This window comes from Gigantopelta aegis, chromosome 2, assembly GCF_016097555.1.
Source record: "Gigantopelta aegis isolate Gae_Host chromosome 2, Gae_host_genome, whole genome shotgun sequence".
NCBI classification, from domain to species: Eukaryota; Metazoa; Mollusca; class Gastropoda; order Neomphalida; family Peltospiridae; genus Gigantopelta; species Gigantopelta aegis.
The window spans coordinates 45,937,516-45,945,588 of NC_054700.1; the positions used below are offsets into that span (position 1 = coordinate 45,937,516).

Here is an 8,073-nt window from a genome sequence, read left to right on the forward strand (position 1 = left end):
GAAAAAGGAAAAAAAAAAGGGAAGGGGGAAGGGAGGGGAAAAGGAGAGAAGAGGGAAAAAGAGGGAAAAGGGGGAAAAAAAGGGGGGAAAAGAAAGGGGAAGGAAGGGGGGGGAAGGAAAAGAAAAGGAAAAAAGGGGGGAAAAAAAAGGGGAAAGAGAGGAAAAAGGAAAGGAAGGGGGGGGAAAGGGGGGGGAAAAAAAAAAAAAAGAAGGGGAGGGGAAAGAAAAGAGAAGGAAAAAGGGGGAAAAAAAAGGAAAAAAAAAGGGAAAGGAGGAAGGGAGGGGGGGAAGAGGGGGAAAGGAGGGAGGAAGGGGGGGAGAAAAGGGGGGGGGGGAAAAAAAGGGGGAAAAAGAGGGGGGAAGAAAGGAAAGAAAGGAGGGGGGGGAAGGAAAAAGGGGGAAGAAGGGAAGGGAAAAAAGGAAAGGGGAGGGGAAAAAGAGAAGAGAAAAAAAGAGAGGAGGGGGAAAGAGGGGGGAAGAGGGAAAAGAGGGGGGAGGGGGGGGGGGAAAGAAGAGGGGGAAAGGGAGGGGAGAGGGAAGGAAAGAGGGGGGGAAAGGAAAAGAGAAGAGGAAAAAAGGAGAGGAGAGAAGGAGAAAGGAAAAAAGAAGGGGGAAGAGGGGGAAGGGGAAGGAGAGGGGGGGGGAAAAAGGGGGAGAAGAAAAAAAAGGAAAAAAAAGGGGAGGGAGAAGGAAGGAGAAGGGGGAAAAAGGAAAAGGGGGAGGGGGAAGGAGAAGGGAGGGGGAAAGAAAGGAGGGGGGGAAAAAAAAAAAGGAAGGGGGGGAAAAAAGGGAGAGGGAAGAGAGAAGGGAGGGAAGAAAAAAAAAAAAAAAAGGAAAAAAAGGAAGGGGGAAGAGGGGGAAAAGGGGGGGAAGGAGGGGAGGGGGAAGGGAAAGAAAGGAAGGGGGGGAGGGGGGAAGAAAAAGGAGGGGGGGGAAAAAAGAAGAGGGGGGAAAAAGGGGGGGGGAAAAAAGGAAAAGGGGGGGGGGAAAGGGGAAAAAGAGAGAGAGGAAGAAAAAGAAAAAGAGGGAGGAGGGAAGAAGAAGGAGGGGAAAAAGGGGGGGGAAGGGGGAAGGGGAAAAAAAAAGAAGAAAAAAAGGAAAAGGAAGAAAGAGAAGGAGGGGGAAGAAAAGGGGGGGGGGGGAGAGAAAGAGAGAAAAAAAGGAAAAGGGAAAGGAAAAAAGGAGGGGGGGGGAGAAGAAAAGGAAAGGGAGAAGAGAGGAAGGAAGGGGGGGAAAAAAGGAGGGAAAAGAAAAAGAAAGGGAGGGGAAAAAAGGAAAAAAAAAAGGAGAAGGGAAAAAAGAAAAGGAAAGGGAAGAAGAGGGAAAAGGGAGAGAGAAGAAGAAAAAAAGGGGAGAGAGGGGGGGGAGAAGAAGGGAAAAAGAAAAGGAAAGGAAAGGAAGGGGGAAGGAAAAAGAGGGGAGGGGGGGGGAAAAAGGAAGGGAGAAGGGAGAGGAAGAAGGGGGGAGAGGAGAAGGGGAGGGAGAGGAAGAAAGAAGGGGAAGGAAAAGGAAGGGGGAGGGGAAAAAAAGAAGGGAAAGGAAGAGAAAGGGGGAAAGGGGAAAAGAGAGAGAAAGGAAAGAGGGGGAAGAGGAGAGGGGGAAAGAAAAAAGGAGGAGAGGGAGGGGGAAAAAGAAGGAGAAGAATAAGAAGGGAGGGAAAAAGAAAAAAGAAAAGGAAGGAAAAGGGGAAGGAAAAGGAAGAAAAGGAAGGAAAAGAAGAGGAAGAGGGAGAAAGGGAAGGAAAGAGGAGGAAGGGGAGAAATAAGGAAGAAAAAAGGAGAGGGGGGGGGGGAAAAGGAGAGAAAGGAAGGGAGGGAAAAGGGGAGAAAGGGGAAAAAAAAGGGAAAAGAAAGGGGAAAGAAGGGAAGGAAAAGAGGGGGGGAAAGGGAGAAGGGAGAGAAGGGGAGAGAGAGGATGGGAGAAGGAGAAAGAGGAGATTGGGAAGTTCATTCATTCATTTATCATTCATTCAATAATTATTCAGTATCATATATTCATATCATGCTAATTTCCATCCATCCATCCATCCATCCATTCATAAATCAATTCATCTGTGTGTGTGTGTGTGTGTGTGTGTGTGTGTGTGTGTGTGTGTGTGTGTGTGTGCACGCACATTCCTTTCCTCTCTCGAACTCCGCTATATAGATTTCGGTCTGAAATGGATCACAGAATCTGAGAAATGTTAATTTCACCTTGTCGTGTATTTAGTTTCACACTGCGGAGATTTGGTGTGTTTGAAAATCACCTAACTGAGATTGATGAGGTCACAAGAATATCACGTGACATGGCTGAACACCTCCATTCATCACAGACAGACATGTTCTGTGTCACGGTTCACTTGATCTGGTTTCGGATGACCTGTCAAGTAAAAGGTCACCTCCGGGGGGATTAAGTCAAATTATACGAATTAGTGGCCCCTTCTAACAGCTGCAGGGAACATTAAGCCATGACAATCCACCGCAGTTCCGAATGTGTTCTGTGCCAGAAATAATTTAATGAGGTTTTATTTAGTTTTTAAATATTCATGTAATGCATAGGGGCGTATGCTGGGCGGGGGGAGGGGGGGGTTCTGAGTGTCCGGACACCCCTCCACCTCCTCTGATGCTAAAACAATGTTCACAGTGCAAAATTAGGCTATTAATTTTGGTGTCCAGTTCATATTCAACCCCCCCCCCCCCCCGCCCCCTCCAAGTCTAGACCACGCTACGCCCCTGATGCAGGTGATGAGGATTTTCTGTCTGTATAATTTTCCAGTTATCTCTTATCGGTGATTGGTTAAATGAGCTCTGCGACTTTGAAAACTGTGTAAATATGTTAATGACATACAATTACCCACATATAAATGTATTTATATGCTGAAAGGGGCGGGACGTAGCCCAGTGGTAAAGCGTTCGCTTGATGCACGGTCGGTTTAGGATCGATCCCCATCGGTGGACCCATTGGGATATTTCTCGTTCCAGTCAATGCTCCACAACTGGTGTAACAAAGGCCGTGGTATGTACTATCATATCTGTGGGATGGTGCATATAAAAGATTCCTTGCTGCTAATTAAAAAGAGTAGCCCATGAAGTGGCGACAGCGGGTTTCCTCGATCTCTCAATATCTGTGTGGCCCATAACCATATGTCTGACGCCATATACATGTAACCGTAAATAAAATGTGTTGAGTGCGTCGTTAAATAAAACATTTCCTTCCTTATACGCTGAAAGACTCTATTTCAACATGTACATTAAGATATTATATTTCCTGTCTTGGACATATCCACCTGGCAATCTCGGAGAATGCGCCCAAGACGCTCGTGCTTGAACCTGCAGTGGACGAGTCAAATGGTTGATTGGTTGATTGATATCACCAGACTTTTCTTTTAATGAAATGTTTTTAAATGGCTGCACAATATAGTGCAAGCATGCGTTAAAGTTTGTTATGTTTAACGACACCACTAGAGCACATTGATTTATTACTCATCGGCTATTTGATTTCAAATTTGACATTATAGTCTTAGAGAGGAAACCCGCATGTATATGATACTAACGAATTAATAATGTAAAATTAGGGCCGTAACTAGTCAGGACATGGGGTGAGCCCCCTACCCCAAAATATACGAAAAATCTGCATTTTAAGTTTCGAAACGGCATTTTTTATTAAGCTGCTGGGGAAAATTATATTTATGTGTTCATATGGACGCCATATAATCGTAAATAAAATGTGATGAGTGCGTTGTTAAATAAAAAAATGTCTTCCTTATGTGTCCATATTGTTTGTAAATGCCCCCAACCCCTTCCCCCACTGTAGACTAGATTTGGCCCTGAAACCTGCCGCGCTGACAATAGACACGCCAAGCACAGCTGTGGAACATGTTATATGCATGTATATAATTATGTACTGGGCGACATTTCGTGCGATTGTGAAAGCGGATAATCGTTACACGTTAGAAAACAACGATAGGCACGTGTTACATGCACCCAGCCGCTCCAGGCTTTATAATGTACAAATGTATTGAGCGGCATGCTTTTTCTATACCACTCTGCATGCTTGTTCTATACCAATCTGCATGCTTGTTCTATACCACTCTGCATGCCTTTTCTATACCACTCTGCATGCTTGTTCTATACCACTCTGCATGCTTTTTCTATACCAATCTGCATGCTTGTTCTACACCAATCTGCATGCTTGTTCTATACCATCCTGCATGCTTGTTCTATACCAATCTGCATGCTTGTTCTACACCATTCTGCATGCTTGTTCTATACCAATCTGCATGCTTGTTCTACACCATTCTGCATGCTTGTTCTATACCACTCTGCATGCTTTTTCTACACCAATCTGCATGCTTGTTCTATACCACTCTGCATGCTTGTTCTATACCAATCTGCATGCTTGTTCTATACCAATCTGCATGCTTGTTCTATACCACTCTGCATGCTTGTTCTATACCACTCTGCATGCTTTTTCTATACCAATCTGCATGCGTGTTCTATACCACTCTGCATGCTTGTTCTATACCAATCTGCATGCTTGTTCTATACCAATCTGCATGCTTTTTCTATACCAATCTGCATGCTTGTTCTATACCACTATGCATGCTTTTTCTATACCAATCTGCATGCTTGTTTTACACCATTCTGCATGCTTGTTCTATACCACTCTGCATGCTTTTTCTATACCAATCTGCATGCTTGTTCTATACCAATCTGCATGCTTGTTCTATACCACTCTGCATGCTTTTTCTATACCAATCTGCATGCTTTTTCTATACCAGTCTGCATGCTTGTTCTACACCATTCTGCATGCTTGTTCTATACCACTCTGCATGCTTTTTCTATAACAATCTGCATGCTTTTTCTATACCATTCTGCATGCTTGTTCTATACCAATCTGCATGCTTGTTCTATACCACTCTGCATGCTTGTTCTATACCAATCTGCATGCTTGTTCTATACCAATCTGCATGCTTGTTCTATACCATTCTGCATGCTTGTTCTACACCATTCTGCATGCTTTTTCTATACCAATCTGCATGCTTGTTCTATACCATTGTGCATGCTTTTTCTATACCATTCTGCATGATTTTTCTATACCATTCTGAATGCTTTTTCTACACCATTCTGCATGCTTGTTCTATACCATACTGCATGCTTTTTCTATACCATACTGCATGTTTTTTCTATACCATTCTGCATGCTTTTTCTATACAATACTGCATACTTTTTCTATACCATATTGCATGTTTTTTCTATGCCATACTGCATGCTTTTTTATACCATTCTGCATGCTTTATACCATATTACAAACATGCTTTTTCTATACCACACTGCATGCTTTTTCTATACCATACTGCATGATTTTTCTATACCATACTGCATGCTTTTTCTATACCATTCTGCATGCTTTTTCTATATCATTCTGCATGCTTTTTACCATACTACAAACATGATTTTTCTATACCATTATGCATGTTTTTTTCTCTACCATACTGTATGCTTTTTCTATACCATTCTGCGTGTTTTTTCTAAACCACACTACATGCTTTTTCTAAACCATACTGCATGCTTTTTCTATACCATTCTGCATGCTTTTTCTATACCATGCTGCAAGTTTGGTTGCCAGCATACATATGTATACCGTAGGAACAGGGGGAGGGGTGTCTGTAACTCCCACTTGAGGACGAAAATGTACGCTTTATTTTCCTACTATTTATAAATAAAGACACTAGAGACTTCACTAGAGATTGTCTCCGTTCCTCCCTACTCCATGTAGTTTTGTATATAATATATAGGTAAGTAGGTAGGGTAGGTAGGTAGGTAGATACGGAGGTAGGTAGACAGGCAGATAGATGGGTAGGTGATAGGTTGGTACTGAGAAAGATTGTGACGCAGATACGGTAGATAACATTTAAATAATTTGCATGGGGGTAGGGATGGGCACATGAACCAACTCAGTAAAAAGGTCAGCTGAATATTTTTAGGGGGGGGGGAGGCAGGTCCCCTGGTCTTCCCCCTTGGATTTGTTTGTGTTTTACTGGGGGAATATAGGTTTGTTATTATTAATTTGTTTGAGTTTTGGGGGTTTTTTTTTGTTGTTGTTGTTGTTTGGGGTGGGGGGGGGGGCGTTTCCTTGGGTTTGGTTTGTTGTTTCCTTCTTTTCTCTTTTTGTTTTGCTCTTTTTTTCTGCTGGATTTTTTTTTCTTTTTTTTTTTCTTTTAATCTTTTTCTTTCTTTTTTAACTATTGAGGGCATGGGTGTAAAGTCCAGTTGTAGTTCTAGTACATCCAGCTGTCGAAAAAAACTCAACAATATCGACAATGTAGAAATTTGTTTTAAAACTGGCATATTACGTCGATTCTGTGCTACACGAATAAGAACCTGTCAAATATATATCACACAATTAATATATCTTCATTTACAAATTTGCAGTGCAATACTTCTACGTAAAAAATAAAAAATAAATAAACGAAGAAAAGTCTTTTTTTCGTGTTTTGTTTTTTTAATTTTTTTGTTTTTTTTTCTCTGAGAGAATAGAACAAGCATATTGCACTAATCGATTAGAAAATCTCTTGGTTACAGAAATCTCTAAGATCTTTTCCCGTAAGAATCCCCGTGTACAGATCGATGTTTCCAGGGTTGCTGCCTGGTTTCCCGGGAATAGCGTGCATGTGGCCATAACACACTACATTTACAGTAAATCTACTTGTGCGGTTTTTTCTTTAGTGTCCTATCTCAAATGATGAAATGTAGTTGTAGCATGAAAGAAATAAAAAGCTTTCGGGGTTTCCATTTGGCATGTGTAAAATTACACTTTCAATTTAATTCCTTAAAGCAGAAATGTTGAACATTCGAGGGGATGGAGAAACAAGCACACACACACACACACACACACACACAGAGAGAGAGAGAGAGGGGGGCAGGCAGACACAAAGAGACAGCAAGAGGGTTAGAGGGAGAGAGAGAGAGAGAGAGAGAGTGAGGGAGAGAGATAGAAGGAGGACGAGAGAGAAAGAAAGAAAGGGATGGCCAAGGTCAAGCAGAGACACAGATAGAGACAGAGGAGTTAGAGACAGAGCGGGGAGAGGGGGAGATACGTACTGAGAAAGAAAAACTGAGTGAGAAAGAAAGATTAAGTGTGGGGCAGAAAGAGAAAACTTAAATAATAAAACGCACTAAAATAAGCCGATCGACAACTGTGACACACCCCACCCCCTTTAACTATGTAGTACCCGCCCTCAGTTTTCCACGTATGTGTATAATGCCAAGAAGAAAAGAAAAAGAAAGAAAATAAAATGTTAAGAGCGCAAATGAAAACAGGATCCAAACAGCGTTAGCGCCCGGGGTCACTTTGCTAAAAACAGCCGTTTATATAGAAGCCACATGGATGGATGTAAATACCTAGGCGCCTTTCTTTGAAGCCGGGTTGCCATGGTAACGTCACAACCTGATTAACAGCCTAGGGATGGTTAGCGATCTGTATAATGTACGAACGCACAGGACTTGTCAAAATAATCACCAGCAGATGCCTTCACGCATATAGCAGGTATCTCTCCCAGCAGATGTAGCTGGTCGGCATTTCTTTAAATAATATCCCAGTCGGACCCGAACTGTCACGAAGAAAGCCGAAACCACAATTTAAGGTCTCGGTTGAAAAAGTGTTAGATTTACAATCATTCAAATTGTACATGGCAAAATCGAGAGCAAGCACTTGTAATGGAAATTGTACATGTCCTGTAACATACATACATAAATGATAAAGATAACAAACTTTATTGCTTATAAACATTCCATTGTACATATGTAGGTGTTTTGTACTGATCCTATCTGGGTGTTTTTGTACAATACAATTTAATAATGAATGAACTAATGTTTAACGACACGCCAGGAACAAAAATATATCGGCTATTGTATATTTATTGAAATGGGTGTTTTTATTGCTAAATTTTGTTTTGTATAATTATTTTTAAAAATAATATGGATTAAAATTATTAATAAGAATTATTACTATGATATTTAAATGTGTAGTAGGTCATTTTAATAGACCATACACACAAACACACATACACACGAGAAGGATACACGCACAGAG

At 41.7% G+C, this 8,073-nt stretch overlaps 1 pseudogene; it reads left to right on the plus strand.

Moving 5' to 3' along the window:
* The first annotated feature begins 641 nt into the window (after positions 1–641).
* LOC121388712 lies at positions 642–7,036 on the plus strand (annotated as a pseudogene).
* Positions 7,037–8,073: the final 1,037 nt, after the last annotated feature.